At 50.4% G+C, this 17,605-nt stretch overlaps 1 protein-coding gene and 1 long non-coding RNA gene across 9 annotated transcripts in view; one reads left to right on the top strand and one right to left on the bottom strand.

The window, feature by feature from the left end:
• Positions 1-8,269: 8,269 nt before the first annotated feature.
• LOC131425003 (uncharacterized) lies at positions 8,270-12,139 on the bottom strand. The gene is made up of 2 exons (XR_009228735.1): positions 11,235-12,139; positions 8,270-10,365 (listed from the first exon to the last, which is right to left on the bottom strand). It is a non-coding gene; the product is annotated as an uncharacterized LOC131425003 (long non-coding RNA).
• The window catches only part of Traf2 (TNF receptor associated factor 2), a 38,872-nt gene continuing 33,157 nt past the window's right edge, over positions 11,891-17,605 (top strand). Inside the window, exons 1-2 of one of the 8 annotated variants that reach the window (XM_046465344.2) lie at positions 12,211-14,359; positions 15,229-15,309. The gene's annotated coding sequence lies outside the window, so the exon portion shown is untranslated. Of the gene's footprint in view, positions 11,967-12,189; positions 15,310-17,605 lie in introns of those variants that run through there. The other 7 variants (XM_046465346.2, XM_058585899.1, XM_058585897.1 and 4 more) reach the window with 7 other exon arrangements.

Genomic DNA, 17,605 nt, shown 5'->3' with positions numbered 1-17,605 from the left:
TCTTCTCTTTTTTCTTTTTTAATATGTATTTTTCAGTTGCAGAAGGACATAATACCTTTGTGCTTTTTTTTTAATATTTATTTTTTAGTTTTTTCGGTGGACACGATATGTTTGTATGAGAGAGAGAGAGAGAGAGAGAGAGAGAATTTTTTAAAAAATATTTATTTTAAAAAAATATCTTTTTTTTTAATGTGGTGCTGAGGATCAAACCCAGCGTCCTGCGCATGCCAGGCGAGCGCGCTACCGCTTGAGCCACATCCCCAGCCTCCCTTTGTTTTTTTAAATATTTATTTTTCAGTTGGACACAATATCTTCATTTATTTATTTCTATGTGGCGCTGAGGATCGAACCTAGGTCCTCGCATGTGCTAGGCGAGTGCTGTACCGCTGAGCCACAACCCCAGCTCCCTTTGTTTTTATTTATTTATTTTTATGTGGTGCTGAGGATGGAACCCAGGGCTTTGCACACTCCAGGTGAGCACTCTACCACTGAGCCACAACCCCAGCCCCTCCAAGGGCAGCTTTCTTTATATTTATCCTGCTTGGGTTGACCAAACTTCTTAGAATTGCATGTTAAAGTTTTTCATCATTTTGATGGGATTTATCTAACATTTATATATATATTTTTCTCATTCTTTTTCTCTCTTGCTCGCTTTATTTTGTACTCATGATTTAAGATTGAACCCAGGAGCACTTACCCACCAAGCCACATCCCCAGCCCTTTTTATTTTTTACTTAGACAAGGTTTTGCTAACTCTCCCTCCTCAGTCTCCCCAGTGCTGTGTCACAGGTATGTGTCACCATGCCCCACTCATTTTCTCTTTCCTTCTTCTGAGATTCCAAATAATATATGTAATTGCACTTGATGTGCCCCGCCATTCTTTTTCTGATCTTTATTCTCTCCAATCTTCTAGCTGGAGGACTTCCTGGGGCTCTTTCTTCAAGATTACTGATCCTTTCCCAGCCATGATACTAAACCCAAGCAGCTTGCACAGATGGTGACTGTAGGTAATGACAATGTGCTGTTCTCTTCAAAAAGCTCCAAGAAAGGATTTTGAAAGTTTTCACCAAAACTGTAAAAATGTACTTTTTATGTTTCTCAGTAATATAATTTCTATTTGATTCTTTTCAATAATTTCAACTTCTCTGGTGAGAGAAGTATTTATTCTTTTAAAAATATGCTTTAAGATTTTGAACATAACAACTGTATTAAAGACCACTGTGGTGTGCGGAACCCAGGGACACTCTACCACTGAGCTACGCCCCCAGTCCTTTTTACTTATTTATTTTACTTTGAGACTGGGCCTTGCTAAGGTGCTAAGGCTGGCCTCAAGTTTGTGATCCTCCTGCCTCAGCCTCCTGAGCCACTAGATCACAAGTGTGCACCTGGCAAAGGCTCTATCTTTTATTTATTTATTATTTATGGTACCAGGGATTGAACTCAGGGGCACTAGGCCACTGAGTCATATCCACAGCCCTATTTTGTATTTTATTAGAGACAGAGACTCACTGGGTCGCTTAGTAGCTCACTAAATTGCTGAGGCTGGCTTTGAACTCACAATCCTCTTGCCTCTGCCTCCTGAGCCACTGGGATTACAGGCATGTGCTACCATGCCCAGCCAAGGCTCTATCTCTTAAATCCAACATCTGTGTCAATTCAGAATCTTTTCTGCTGATTGTGTTTTCTCTTGGCCATGGGACTGCAGGGCCCCCCAGTGCCTCTCACTTTGTTGCTGGGTCTTGACTGGAGAACCACAGGGTGTCGTGACCATTCGGTGACCAGCCAGCTGCAGGCTTCCCCATCCGGTTTGAGCCCAAGCAGAGGCCTTGAACCTTCCTAGATGCCAGTGGGGATATTTATGTTGTCTAAAACACGGAGAGAAACTGGCCCCAACCTGAGCCGAAATTCTGTGAACCTTCCTGTCAACCCCTTCCCTGACCCTCTCAGCTGTGAGGATGAACTCTGCCTCTCTAGGTGTGCTGCCCTGGCGAGTGCCTGGCCCTGCTCTGCCCGGCCTTTGGTGCTTCTCTCTGAGGCCCCTCTGGCTCCACCTCAGGATGGCGTGGGCCACTTTGGGGACAACTCTAGCTGAAGGCTTGGTGAGACAGAACAATACATTTACCTGTTTTGCACATCTGGCCACTTCATGCTGGACGTCCTGGACGTCATGTGGCAGGGAGTCTGGGTCTCAAGGTCCTGTCCCTCCAGTGTCGGCTGTAGTCTGTCCCTAGTCCCGTTTCTGGAGGTCCAGCAAGTGCCCAGAGTGTTGCCAAGGGGGGTCGCAGGGGGCTTCTCCATCCCTCAGTGCGCTCCCTGTGCTCTGCCTTCCTGTTCTGCCGATTCCAGCTGCCCCTGCTGCTCCCCCTCTGCCCAGCAGCAGTGCTGAGCTTCCTGCTGCAGGTGGCCTCCCCATCTGTGGACAGGCTGGCAACTGCTCCAAGCAGAAAGCCAGAACCTGGGCCACCTCATGGGCCTCCCTTCTCACAGAGTCTGCCTTGTGCTGCCTGCTGCCTGCTGCCTGGTGCCTGGAAACAGTCCCTCCTGGACTTGTCCAGCTTCGTGGTTGTTCATGGTGGAGGTCAAGGCCGGGACTGGTCACAGGAAAAAGCAGATTTTCTAGGATTCCATTTCGCAACTGTTCCTTGGTCCCCAACTTTATTTTTTATTATTATTTTTTTTATATTTATTTTTTAGTTTTCGGCGGACACAACATCTTTGTTTGTATGTGGTGCTGAGGATCGAACCCGGGCCGCACGCATGCCAGGCGAGCGCGCTACCGCTTGAGCCACATCCCCAGCCCCCCTTTTTTTTTTGGTCCCCAACTTTATTGAAGGTGGTTCCTGTAGACGACTTACCGTTGACAGCTCTGTTTCTGACCGCCTCGTGCCATTCTGGACCTGACCACCAAGAAGCCTGCAGCTCAAGAATGCAAGCTGGATTCCATTTACAAACACCAGCACAGAGAATGCTGGCCCAGGGCTGCTCTCCACGGCTTTCCTGGTCATGATTAGCTTGATCTAAAGCTTGATCTAAGCTTCCTTGGTGTTTACATTTGAAGTGTTGCTGGCGTGACATCAGGAGAACGGGACCCACTCCTTCCCTGATCGATGTCCAATGGCATCCTCAGGGAAGTCTGGGCACCAGGAACAGGAAACGCAATGAGAACTAGCCCGCACACACCCAGTGTCATTCGTGCCACCACGTGGACCACACCACCTGTCTTTCCATCTGCCCTTCCACCCGCCTGTTACCGGAGCTTGTTCTAGGCAGAGACGAGTTCCGTGAGGTGTCCCTGTGAGCTCGTACTTGGGAGGGGCAATAAGATGGTCATATAAACAGAAAATCTCAACATAGCGTCACTAGTGTGCAGAGAGGCAAGGATGGGCATCGAGGGGATCAAGGGACACAGGTGGATGGTCCAGGAAGGGGATGTCATGGGAGATAACACCTCCTGACAGACACTCTCTGAGCAGAAGATGGCTTGATCCCCAGGTTATTCAGTTGGGATGACACACTCAGATCTTCCTTTGAGGAAGAGCTGGGGGCACAGCATGTGGTAGGTGGGCAGAGGGAGACTGAGGCAGGGTGTGGGGACTGGGACTGGCCAGGGCCGGGGAGTGGAGAAGGGGACAGAAGGAGCGAGGCCTCCAGGGCAGCCCTGGTGTGCAGTCAGATCAACAGGCCCACGCACAGCGCTCGCTGCTGGGTCGCAGCGTAAGATGACACGGGAACACAGTTCACCTGCAGCACTGCCTGGTCAGAGCAAAAATCCTGGCCGGGCATGACGGCACACACCTGCTCCTTGGGAGGCTGAGGCAGGTGGGTCACTTCGAACCGGGAGTTCAAGGCTGCTGCCCAGGCTGGACCCCAACTCAAAACAGAACAAAACAAAAAAACCTGAGGGAAGCCAGTGGGGTGGGGGGAGCAGCCAGGTAGTAGAGCAACTGTGGTGGCAAAGATGGATGGGTCTTTCCAAATATCCAGTAGAATGTTTTGAATGTTTTGAATGTTCCCGTGCAAAGCAGTGGCCAGCGTCTGAGGGGATGGATCGGACAGTCCCACTGACCCGAACCTGGCACTTGGTACACACAGAGCAGAACATCGCCTATGCCCCCTAAACGTGCTGTTCTCATAGGTCCACAAACAATCAAAAGCAAAAAAGCAACCGCAGGTGGTCGCCCTGCCCGCCCCACCCGCCCTGCACGCCTCCTCCCCCACCCCGAGAGGAGGACCCTGAGTGTCCCCTTGGTCTTCCTGCTCTACGTGGTTCTGGCTGCCGACACACAGGCCCTGGGCTCACTGCTGCAGCTCAAGCAGGAGTGCTGCTCACGGTGTGGTCACATTCCCTTTCAGCTGCCTCTAACTTATTAAATCAAGTGTTTATTTCCTTTGTTTTTAGGTATCTGTGAAGTGCCCTTCAGAAATAACACAGCATCAGTGACCTTCTCGGCCCTTTGCACCTGGGGCCCCTGCTCAGCAGCCTGCTCTCCCCAGTGCTGTCCAGGTGGGCTGCCTCCAGGCCAGGACCCGGCAGTGTTCAGACGGAGCATGTGGGAGGCAGGTTCCTGAGACCCCGGGTATGGGAACATGCCTCTGTTCCGTCAGAGCCCTCAACTGTGGGCGGGAAACTGTTCTCAAAACTCAAAGGCCCCGGCCATGGTCTCCCACTGTCCAGATCACTGTGGAAAACTGGTGCCCTCCCGTGATCAATCCTTCACAGACCTTACATCTGGTCCTGCTCCGCTGCCCGTCTGAAAGTTTTCAGGATCTTCAATGTAAACTCACTGTCTGCAGCTTCATAATGAGGGACTTGGAGTGGGTTTTCCCTCTGTCATCTGCTCAGCATTCTAGGGCCTCTAAATTTGGACAACAATACCCTTCTATTTGAGAGGTATTTTCTTGTTATTTGTGTGTGTGTGTGCACGTGTGTGTGGGCGTGTGTTGCTGGGGATGGAACCCAGGGCTTTATGCATGCTAGGCAAGTGCTCTAACACTGAGCTACACCCCAGCCCTTTTTGTTTTGAGACAGGATCTTGCTAAGTTGCCCAGGCTGGCCTCAAACTTATGGTCCTCCTGTCTCAATCTCCTGAGTAGCTGGGATCACAGGTGTGCACCACAGTGCCTGGCTTAGGTTGCTTCTTTAGGACCTGCTTTATCCTGCAACCTGGAGGGCAGACAAAGGTAGATTTTCATAACAAAATCCACTAAAAGTTTTTTTTTGCTTTCTATTATTAATGGATGCCAGCAACCCTCCATAATGCCAGTGATAAAATACTCCTCAGGAAAGTACCTTTGGTTAGTTAAGTGCAGGATTTGCTGATGTGACTGAGCTCTGATGTCAGAGCTTGTCCCACCCTTTTATCAACTTTGTACGCTATCTGGAAACCAGCTGAACTGTTTCCAGAGGAAGTTCCTAAAACTTGGGTGCAGTGTGTGCTTCCAGTCCTGGTGAAACTTTGCACCATGGCTCCTGTGTTTAACAGCAAAACAGACATTAGCTGTGCTTGAGGTATGTCAATGGTCATTCCAGGGGGTCCCTTGGGTTTTTATTTGACCTTTTGATTTTTGACTGCAAAGAATTCTGAAGGCTGCTAGGATTGTATAGATTCATAATTTCTAGAATGTACTGTGACGTAGAAGCTTCATGTACCTTTTCTAAACACTGTATCCTGGGCCTGAGGTTTTTCCTGTGGCTTTAAATGAAAGAAAATTTCAGTTTAATAGAAGGTGTTCTTGCCAGGCGTGGTGGCACACACCTGTAATCCCAGTGGCTCTGGAGGCTGAGGCAGGAAGGTCACTAGTTCAAAGCCAGCCTCAGCAAGGGTGAGATGCTAAGTAACTCAGTGAGACCCTGTCTTTAAATAAAATACAAAAATGGGCTTGGGATATGGCTCAGTGCTCAAGTGCCCCGAGTTCAATCCCTGGTACTCTAAAATAAAATAAAATAAAATAAAAGGTATTCTTGGGTTGGGGTTGTGCCTCAGAGGTAGAGCGCTCCCCTAGCACGTGTGAGGTCCTGGTTTCGATCCTCAGTACCACATAAAAATAAATAAATAAGATAAAGGTATTGTGTGTAACTACAACTAAAAATAAATATTTTTAAAAAGGTATTCTTTGATCATCTAGGAGGAAAAATTGATAAATATGGATGAATAGTCTATTTAAACTGACAATGAGAAAAAAAAAAATTTTTTTTTCTGATTTTGGTTTTTTGGTACCGGGAATTGAACCCAGGAGTGCTTAACTACTGAGCCATATCCCCAGCCCTATTTTGAGACAGTCTCACTAAGGGCTTTGCTAAATTACTGAGGCTAACCTTGAACTAGTGATCCTCCTGCCTCAGCCTCTGAAGCCATGGGGATTATAGGTGTGTGCCACCGCACCTAGCTAAAAAATTTTTTTTAATATTTATTTTAAAGTTTTAGTTGGGCATAATACCTTTATTTTACTTATTTATTTTTTTTAATGTGGTGCTGAAGATCGAACCCAGGGTCTTACATGTGCGAGGCAAGTGCTCTGCCACTGAGCCACAACCCCGCCCCCTAAACTGTTTTTTTTTTAAAAAATAGTTTTAGTTGTAGATGGGCACAATAACTTTATTTTGTTTATTAATTTTTTTATGTGGTGCTGAGGATGGAACCCATACCTCACACATGCCAGGGAAGCGCTCTACCACTGAGACACAACCCCAGCTCCAAAATGGGGTTTTTCAGTGTTAAATTTTCAAAAACGGAACTGACTACAATGTTACCAATTCCCACAGGCACCATGCTGGTGTGTGGGTGATGCCTCCCATCCCGCTGTGGGGTTCAGTGCAGTGGCCTCTTGCTCCGTGGGTGTGTAGGTGGAGTCCAGGGAGGGCAAGGTAGGCGCCAGCCCCCCAGCTTTCTCCAGCAGGCCTCCCAAGTCTGCCCCACTAGCTGCTGAGCAGAGGGGCCCGGACTGGGTCAGGAACAAGGTAGGAAGATAGCCAAGGGGAGAGGAGGCCCGAGTAGCAGCTAGGCCTGTGCACAGGGGCAGGGGCAGAGGTGCCAGCTGGTCTGGACCCTGGCCCCAGGTAGAAAAGCGGAGAGGGTGGGAGTAGGGTTGGGAGGATGGTGTCCTGGGGCTAGGAGCACCCAGCTGCCTCAGGGTAGAGGGGAGCCCCTCAGGCCGCAGGAGCATCTCTGACACAGGACTGTGTGGCCTCACCAGGTGACCACACTTGCTGGCTCAGGAGTGTGGGTTACCATGAGACCAGCATGCATGGTTCTGACAGCTGGTCAGGATGCAGGTCAGTCTACTACTCCACTGCTGGGCAGATGGCCCCTGACCAGCCAGGGCAGTAGTTTCCATTCTGGCCAGCAGGTGGCAGGAGAGGCCACAGGGACCTGAGCTCCGTTCAATGCCTGCCTTTCAGCCAGCAAGGACAAGGAAACAGGGCCCCAGACCAGACCCCAGGCATGACCTGGAGGGCTCCCATGAAGGAACAGCTTCCACTTCCTCAGTAAGGACAAGGGTATAGGGAGTGGAAAATCAGGGTCACCAGGAGAGAGGCCAGCTTCATCCTAAAATTCAAAAAAGAGGACTTAAAAACAGCACACTACAGGGACCCAGCCACATCAATGTTTACAGCAGCACAGTTCACAACAGCTAAACTGTGGAGCCAACCTAGAAGCCCTTCAGTAGATGAATGGATAAAAAATGTGGCAAATATACACAATGGAATATTACTCAGCAATAAAAGAGAACAAAATCATGGCATTTGCAGGTAAATGGATGGCGTTGGAGAAGATAATGCTGCAGTGAAGTTAGCCAGTCCCCCCAAAAAACAATGCCGAATGTTTTATCTGATATAAGGAGGCTGACTCATAGTGGGGTAAGGAGGGGAAGCATGGGAGGAATAGATGAATTCTAGATAGGGCAGAGGGGTGGGAGGGGAAGGGAAGGGGGCAGGGGGTTAGCAAGGACAGTGGAATGTGATGGACATCATTATACAAAGTACATGTATGAAGATATGAAACTGGGTGTCCACATACTTCTTTTTTTTTTTAAACAGTGTCTTTTCTGTTTTTTTTTTTTAAAGAGAGAGAGAGAGAGAGAGAGAGAGAGAATTTTTTTTTTAATATTTATTTTTTAGTTTTCGGCGGACACAACATCTTTGTTTGTATGTGGTGCTGAGGATCGAACCTGGGCCGCACGCACGCCAGGCGAGCGCGCTACCACTTGAGCCACATCCCCAGCCCCCAGGGTGTCCACATACTTCATAAACAAACAGAGATATGAAAAATTGTGGTATATATGTGTAATAAGAATTGAAATGTAAAAAAAAAGACACCAAAGTACATGTATAAAGGCATGAATTGGCGTGAACATACTTTATACAAAGATATGAAAAACTGTACTCTATATGTATAATAAGAATTGTAATGCATTCTGCTGTTGTGTATTTAAAAAAATAAAATCAATAAAACAACAACAAAAAAATCCAAAAAAGGCCCAGGATATGCCAAGCAGGGAAGGAGGGGTGCCAGGTGAGGGGCTGCTGCTGTAGAGGCCTGGCCAGGCTGGGCCTTTGGCTCTGGTGTGAGGTGGCTCTGAGGCTGGCTGAGGGTCACACTGAAGCAGGTCTTCACCTCAGGTGTCGTCGTGGATAAGGGAACTGGGGAGTCTTCTTTACTTTCTTCTTGGTCCTTTCTGTAGTTTCCAGACATCCCCAAGTGACCTGTGTTGCTTAAAGCAGAAACTTTGGGGCCACTGAGGAGTGAACCCAGGGAACCTTTCCACCACACTGCACCCCAAGTCCTCTTTATTTTGAGACAGTCTTGCTGAGCTTGGCTGGAATTTTGAGCCTCTGGAGTCCCTGGATCATAGGTGTGACTACTGTGCCTGACCAGAAACATTCTGACGTGGACGCATGGGAAGCATAAGAAGGCTTGTTCAGAATGGGACCTGAGCAGGTGGCTGCCTGCCGTACCATTCCTACTGATGCCCATGTTGCCTCAGGAGCTCACCCTCATACATGGTCTCCTGAGGGGTGGTCCTGAACTGACCCTTTAGACATTTGAGCCACTACCTGGGGGTGAGACCTGCCCCATCCCTGCACCCAGGAGGCAGCCCACCTGCTGGCCCCAGAGCAATGCCACAGGAAGTTTGTCATTCTCTTTCCCTTCACTAGGGTCCCCCCCAACACCCTACAGGGCCTCCAGGAGATGCTGCACCTCCAGCTGGCTGTAGGCTGGGCACTGAGCTAGGGAAAAGCCCCCACGGTGTGCTTGTGTGGGGGACCCTGGCTTAGAGCTGTTTTGGCCTTTCCAGGAGCGCGCCTATCAGAGAGTGGCAGACAGGGCAGCTGGTGTCTTTCAGGAGTGGCAGCACAAGGCAACTTTCAAATGACTGAGGAAAAAGAGCCACTTTTAGGGTAAGCAAGGGACTGTGGCCTCTGTGAGGTGACTCCCCCCCTGGGAGCAGCACCAGTTACATGAGGGGCATCCTGTGTATAGCCTTTGTGCCTCCTGCTCCCACATGCAAGTTGGCTGTCACCCCAAAGGCCCGAGGGAGTAAAGGACGTGAGGCATGGGCCTCAAGGACAGCGGCCCTGTCTGGGAAAGGTGAGTGCTCAGTTGTGTTCAGAAGTGTCCACAGTGCCCTACTGGACATGAAATGAAAAGCAGAAGCCGCAGCAGCAGAGAGAGAGAGACGTCAGTGGTTGGACTGCCAAGGGGCAGCTGCTTTCCTTGAGGACCTTCAGGTAGAGTGGGGGCCACTGGCAGTTGTCCCCTTCAGTGCTCTGTAGGTCTAATGGGCAGCTGCTGGGGCCTCCCCTCTGTGGCCAAGTCACAGGAGCTGGTGTCCACTGCATCTAGCCCTGTCCATGGTGAGCCTCACACTTTCTGCAGGGGCTCCAGCACTCTCAGGTCAGGATACTGAGGCCCAGGACAGTGGCCACCTCATGAGCACCCCAGACCCTGAAGCTACGGGAATGTAACTGCTGGTTCTCAGGGCTTGGGAGATGCTGGGGCCCCTCTTGAGTCTGCCCAGGGGAACTTGCCCTGCCTTGCCCTCAGGGGCTGCCCTGGTGGGATGACTTTTGCTTTCTTGCTTTCTTTTTTAAATATTTACTTTTTAGTTGTAGTTGGACACAATACCTTTATTTCACTTATTTATTTTTATGTGGTGCTGATGATTGAACCTAGGGCTTCACACATGCTAGGCGAGCGTCCTGCCACTAAGCCACAACCCAGGTCTCGACTTTTGCTTTCTTTTGGCAGGAAGGAACCTGTGTGGTAATCCCCAGAGTGAGTCACCTTTTTCTGAGCTGAGCCAGTGGCCACTTCCCATCAGAGCACCTCTTGAGTCTTGTAAGTCTCAACTCTGTACACAGGCCTGTTATTAGAATGGAAAAAAAAGTGTGAAAACCCTCTGAACACAGGAAAGTCTAAAATAAATGAAGGTATTTTTGTGACAGAAGCACTGCCACACTGGTACTGGTATTGTCCCCGTGGCCCTGAAGTGCTATCAGCATTTGTCTTGCTGGGAAAAATTTTTTTTTCCAGTATTGGGCATTGAGCCCAGGGCCTCCCTCATACATGCTAGTCAGCGCTCTGACACTGAGCTACACCCCTGCCCTTGGGGAAATCTCTGGATGTAGATGGAGCTGAGGTAGTCTTGAGCCCCTTCCCTTGTGGATGTCGCCATCCTGCCAGGGGTTCTAACTCCCAAGGAAGGGCCCACTGCCTGAAGGCTGGCGGAACATTTTTCTTTTTCTTGTCGTGCTGGGGCGCAAATTCAGGGCCTTGTGCTTTTTGGACAAGTGCTGTACCACTGGGTTACATTCCCAGCCCACAACTTTCCCATTTTACTCTGAGGAAGTATCTGAGCTCTGCTGCAGGTAGACCCCCTCATTCTGGGGTGCTGGATTCTCAGGACCTAGATGCAGCTGGGAGGAGACCCTCCTTGTGCCTCAGAGCAGTTAGTTTCTGGGCTTGAATGAGATTCTCCTGACCTTGCAGGTGAGAACTCAGAATATTTCCAGGGCTGTTTGCAGCCTCCATGAAGCTAACCGTCCTGGTAACTCTCTGAGTTCTATCTGAGGCAGGGAGGCCTTGCTGTCATGTCCCAGGAAGCGAGTTTCAGGTGGGGGAAATTCCAACTCCAAACCATGACGTGGTGCAAGCAGTGTGGTCTAATAAACCACCCCACCTTTCAGCCCATTCCATCCTTGGGCAGTTTCCAAGGCTTCCCAGGGACCTTACCTCTGAACCTTCTTCCTTTCCAGCCCAGGGAGAGAGCCGCGGAAACTCACGGAACACGAGAGTGTCTGCTCATTTTTTGGCAAAGCCCACGCGCTATCCTGTCCAATGCTGGCTGACCCCTTATGGAGATGACGGAGTCAGCCCTCCCAGCGATGCCGCCTTCTAGATGTTCCTATTTGCTTGTTCCACATTTCCATGTGTCAAAAAGGCAGAGGAGACGCTTTTCTTTGGTGGTAAATTTCACACAACATAAGAAAGGACCATTTAAATCTTTTGCAGTGGACAATCCAGTTAGTTCTAGATGTCTCACTATCCCCAAAAGAGACTATGCCTCTGTTCCGGCGATTCGAGCCTTCGTGGGGATGGGAGTATGGAGCGAGAGAGCCTTAGGCTGGCCCTCGTAGTCCGGACCTCACAGCAGATTTAGCACACTGGGACTCCGCGACCGCTTGCAACCTGCGAGAGCAAACTTAAGTATCAAGCTGCTGCAGCGCCGACCAATCGGCGCCTGCTGCGGCTCCCAGAACGCTCTTGGTAGGCCCTCGTGTCAATCCGTCAGGAGGCGGGCCCACAGCAGACGATTCCGACCAATAGGCGCTCTCCGCGGCTCCTTTCGCGTTCGTGGTAGGCTCGCGCGTCAGTCCATCAGGAGGGTTTGGGGTGGGGCGGGCCGACAGCGGCGGGGGCGGCGGCCGCGCGGGCGCCGAGTTCCGGGCGCTCAGAGACCGTTGGGTGAGGCAGCGCGGGTCCGGGTCGGGGCGGGCCCGGCGCGGGGTCCGGCTGGAGTCGGGGGCAGCGGCGGGGTCGCTGGCGGGGTCGCAGGCGGACGCGCAGCCGCCGCTGTCTGAGGGGACTTCTCGGAGCGGAGGAGCCGGAAACCGAAAGTCGGGGGTGGGGCGGGAAAGTTCGCGACGCTCGCGGCTGTGCGGACGGCGCGGGCCCTGGCGTGCGCGGCACGGGTCGCGGTCCCGGGGTCTCGGCCGCTGGGTCCCGGGGCCCTGCCCGACCCGCTTTCGTCGTGGCCGCGGGACGCCACAGCCCTGACTTGGACCTGCTGCCGCCTGGTCCCCCAGGGCCACCTCTGCAGCCGGCCTCTTGCCCCCGGGGCTTTCCCATCTGTGGGTTCAGGCGCGGGTCCCCTTGCTCCCCGGGCCTCGGTGGGACCCAGGCCCCTTTCCTGACTCAGGCCTTTCTGCCCATAGGACCCCCTGCCCCGTGCTCCGCCTCGGCCCCGCCCCGCCCCCAGTCCTTCAGCTGTTTCCCGGGAGAGGTGTGTGGGCAGGATGGGCCGGCGGCGGTGCGGGTGCTGTGTTGAGCCCAGGCCAGCTGAGCCGTGCAGTGCAGCCACGCAGGGCGCCTACCTGGGAGGTAGTGGGAGAGCATGGAGGCCTGGCAATGGCCTAGACTTTGGACTCGTGCCTCCGAGTTGGCCTCCTGGCAGGCTGCCCACGAGCCAAGTGCTGGTAGTAGAAGGGGCTGGTGCAGGTTTAAGGAGGGTTATCCTGGAAGACCAAGACCCTTGGGGAGAGGTGGCAGTTGGGGGTGGGTATGACAGGTGGAGTTGGGTTAGCCTCAGCTTTTATTGGGGTTCTTGGTGGAGGAGAGGTCCTGACTGAATCCTGTGTTAAAGGTCCTTGCTGCTGGGAGGAGAGTGAGGCCAGGAGGGCCTGGGTGGCCGCAGGGAAGCTGGTGCATTGGTCAGGGCTGGAACTGTCCTTAGATACATTTGGGGATATTTACAGAGTTGCTGACCAATCCCTGACACTCCACATGAAGTGGTCAGGGAGCAGAGACCCTATAGCCAGTGCCATCAGAAAACAGACCCTATCATGTACCCACATGATCTCAAAGAAACACTATTGCTTCATAGTTTAAATAACCTCTCTGTTGGTAAGCCTATTGTACGCATGTGTGTGTGTGTGGTCCTGGGACTGGAACCCAGGGCCTCACAAGTGCTAGGCCAGCACTCTACCACTGAACCACACCACAGCCCAGTGACTTAGCTTTTAATAAGAGAAACTAAATACTGATTATATGAATAAACATCATCCAACACTTGTCCTTTCCCACAGCATTTGCTTGTGATATTTTTGTAGAAAATATCCTCAGGTATTCAAATTGGTACAAGTTTCTGTTTGCTATTATGTTGTGCCTGAAAAAAAAAAGATGAGGTTAGGTATAAAATTATAATTTTGAAGTGGATTTCTAGTACTTTGAGGGGCCTCATACTTGGGCTGTGTGCAGATTAAATCTTGCCTGTTATGTACATGGGTTAGAAGTACGCAAGAGCAAGTGGACTACTATGTGGAATCTTAAAATTGTATAAAACAGTAGTGGGCCATTGGTGGAAACACACATTTGGGGAGCTTGAATCCCTAGCATTTGGGTTATTCCGGAGTCTGTTGTTTGAAGAGTTTGGCATAAACATCAACATTGGCCAGGGGCAAGGCAGTGCCACCCCACATGGCCAGGTTGCATCCTTATCTGCTTTTGATGTCTTGGTTTGGGCAATGTTGATTTTCATAACATACAATCTGCTTTTTTGGGTTTGCACCAATATTACTCAGCCATGTTCACATTCCAGATTAGGGGTGTTGAATCTTAAGTGCAAGCTTAGGTGATTTCAGCCTCATTAGGGTCACAGAGTATTCTTGGGGGCATGTCCCTATTTCCCTTTGCTTGCTGCTCTTTCCCTAGACAGTGGCCCAGGACTATAGTACCTGGGCTGGAGCTGGACTTATGTAGGGCACATGCTGCCAGGTTCTCCCTGTAGCAGAGGGAAGGGGCAGGCAGCGGCCAGGTGCTGATAGCCCACACTCTCCAGGGTGGCTGGGGGGCCCATTATTGAGGTTTCTCTTTGCCACTCTTTGATATTTAGGAGATTGGATTATTTTGGAGAAGGAGGCATGTGTCTGTGGTAATTAAGCACATCACCATCTTTTTTTAGCTCTTTGGAAATAGAAATTCAGCTTTATGTTTTTTGAATAAATTCTAAGTAGTCAGCCGTGTATATTTTTGTGTGCATGCATGTACATCATTTTTAGTACCCTTGAAGGCTTCTTCCTCACCCTGAAGGGCAACACTGACCTCCAGAGATAATGACCACTCAACTTCTGTCATCACAGGTTTGTTTTGCCTAACCTTGAACTGCACATAACTGGTACCGTTCCCCAAATACTGTTTTGTGTCTGGTAGACATGCCCTTTCTTTTCCTTTTTTGGCAGTATTGGGAATGGAACCCAGGGCCTCCTCCGTGCTAGACAAGTAATTTATCATTGAGCCATACCCCCAGCCCTTTTTATTTTGAAATGACATCTTGCTAAGTTTCTGTGGCTGGCCTGGAACTTGGGATGCTCCTACCTCAGCCTCTTTGAGTAGCTGGGGTTGTAGGTGTGCACCACCCTGCCTGGCTTGGGGATGCCCTTTTAGTAAAATGTAAGTCTTCTATATGAAGCTGGAGCATTTGTATGTGGACTACAGTTGAGAGTGAGGAAATCAGAACTTCCTATGACCACCCCCACACACCCACCCCCACACACACATACTTTCTCTCTCTCTCTCTCTCTGTCTCTCATACATGTGGATGTCAGTTCTGTTCTCAAGCCACTACTCTGATAGAGCACGACTTCACAGTAAAACAATCTGGAACCTGAAAGGTCTGCAGTGTAACTTTTTTATTTTATTTTTGCTACTGGGGATTGAACCCAGGGGTACTTAACCACTGAGATACACCCCCAGCCCATTTTTAATGTTTAATTTTGAGACAGGGTCTTGCTAAGTTGCTGTGGCTGGCCTTGAACTTGGAATCCTTCTACCTCAGCCTTCAACTGCTGGGATTATAGGCATGTGCCAGCATTGCCCAGCTGCAGTGGCTCATGAAATCAGTTAAGCAGCTTCTATCCAAAAAAAAAGAAAAAAAAAAAAGGAATAAAATAGAAAATTCAGAATACCGCTCATGAAGAGTAAGTATAGTTTAATGAGCCTTTTGTTTCAGTTGTATATGCAGATACAGTAAGTCACACAGGACCACTGGAGGCTGTAAACTGAGGGTGCTGTCTTGTTGTGTGCTGTGGAGGTAAGCAGGACTGCCTTTGTCTGTCCTGGCTAGTGTTGGTGTTTTGTGAGCTCTCTGGACTTCTTTTTTTTTGGAGATGGGGTCTTGCTGTGTTGCTCAGTCTAGCCTCAAACACTTTTTTTTTTTATATTTATTTTTTAGTTATAGGTGGACACAAAAATCTTTATTTTTTAATTTTTATGTGGTGTTGAGGATCGAACCCAGTGCCTCACGCATGTTAGGTAAGTGCTCTACCTCTGAGCCCCAGCCCCAGCCCAGGCCTCAAACTCTTGAGCTCAGGTGATCCTCTGGCTTCAGCCTCCTGAGTAGCTGTGACTGTAGGTACATGCCACTGCACCAGCCTCTCAAAGACATTTTTAAAGATATGCCACCAACAGGGGTGGGCACACATGGTGTGGAGAGCACATCCACCTCAGGATAGAGACAAGTGTTTTCTCTCTCCAGGGGACCTTGGGCATGTGGAGCCCCAGCATCACTTCTGTTGGGTGCTCAGGGGAGTGGACTCTGTCATATGGATGAGGTGTCATTGCATTATAAATTTAGAAGTGTTGGTTGAAATTGGGTAGTGTCCAGCAGATGTAAGATGACCCATAGGATCTTGTCACTTGTTCTACAGTGTCAGACCAGCCTAGGACAGTGAGAGCAGCTCTTGGTTGCTGCCCTCTGCAGGTCTTTGAGAGGCTCTGCAGTGACCTAATGGCTTGGAAGTCTGTGCCTTCTGCCATGGAGGGTGCTGGTCCTATAGATGTGGGGTTGGAGTGTTGCTTGGAGATGTGTAAGTTGTTTCCAAGAGTGAGCAGGGGTGTAGCAACTTCTGGGGCCACAGGATTTCTGAGTTAAAAGTGCTTCCTGTTCAGGGGCTGTCGTAGTTGCCCCTTTCCAATGGTTTGTAGGTTTGAGCTCTGGATGTTCCATTTTTTTTTTTTTCTTTCTTTTAGTAATTTTTTTGCATAGAGGTTTGATGTGAGGTCTCTGGAGGTAGTTGTCCACAGGGACCAGCCATGTTGGCTGCTGGGGGTCTGAAAACACAGCAGTTCCTGTTGTGTGGTATGTGTTGTGGGATTATTTTAATATATGTAATCAAAATTGTGGTGTGCTTGAAGGAATAGTAAACAGCTCATAAGTCAGGTAGCCATCTTCAAAATCAGCTGGTATACCTTGACAAGCTGTGTTACTGTGTCCAGGAACATTCTGTCAGTGCTTAGGTCACTCAGTGACCTCCCAGGGCCACAGGCACAAGGAGCAGGCCCGAGTATGCACCGTGTGGGCAGTGAGGGCATGTTTAAAGGAGGGGCCTGAGGCTCAGTGTGTTTGGGACAGCAGTGGACACCAGTGGGGTCGGGGTCACGGTGAAGGTGGTGGGGTCTGTAACTAGTTTTCTTCTGAGTGCGCAGGACACCTTAGGTGAGGGCTTCCATCTGGCATGTGTTGGAGAAAAGCAGGGGGCAGGGTGGAGATGAGAGGGGCTAGTACTGCGGGTGTGGGAGGCAGAGTGGGCAGAATTGGCTGGTGCTTGAGCAAGGAATGGACCCAATCTTCTGGGTTTGGCAAGTCCCTAGCAAGTGCCAAGTGGTCTTGAGACTAGAAAGTCCACTTTCTGGGGCAGCATCCAGGACAGAGACCAGAGAGGAGGAAGGAGGGGCATTAGCAGCCTCCTGGGTCTATCTGGGACTGTCTAGTCACTGGGTCTGCTGCAGGTGAGCAGTTGTGGGACTGAGTGACCTGCACTGCTGGGTCATGACCACACAACAGTGCTGTTTACCTCACCATAGTCTTGCCACCAGTGATGTGACTGCTGGGTGAGGCCCTGCTGATGCCAGGATCAGGGTGACCTAAGGCATTGAGGGCCACCAGGACACCCTTGATGACTTGGACCTTGGGCAGGCAAATTGATAGGGTCTGTAGCCAGGTAGACCCGCACAGCCCAGCTGAAGAGAGTAGTCAGGCTCCAGGAGGCAGCAAGGGCCCTGGCTAGGGCTGTTGTCCATGCACAGGGCAGTCAGCATGCCTGTTGCTCCTGCAGCGGAAGGGGAAACATATTTGCATCTTGAATGTTGGAGTAGTTCTGAGAGCTGATTCCTTAAATAAAACATGACCAGAGTTTTGCTCTGAAGAGATTCTTGGGAGCGTATTGCTTCAAGCTGCTTGCAGCCTCTCTGGCTTCCCTACTTCTTCTAAGGAGTTTCCTCAGACACCAGGCCCTCCTTCCTGCTCCTTGCTCCAGGGCATGCACCCACTGCCACCTGGGTCCGCCCCTCAGCTGTGTGCTATGTTGGGAGTGCCCCCTTTTACCCTC

Source organism: Marmota monax, unplaced genomic scaffold, assembly GCF_021218885.2.
Source record: "Marmota monax isolate L192 unplaced genomic scaffold, Marmota_monax_Labrador192_F-V1.1 WCK01_AAM20220418_F8-fsc00167, whole genome shotgun sequence".
In the NCBI taxonomy this organism is placed as follows: domain Eukaryota; kingdom Metazoa; phylum Chordata; class Mammalia; order Rodentia; family Sciuridae; genus Marmota; species Marmota monax.
Note: the sequence above shows the minus strand (reverse complement) of the source record. Positions and strands in the feature narration are given on the sequence as shown.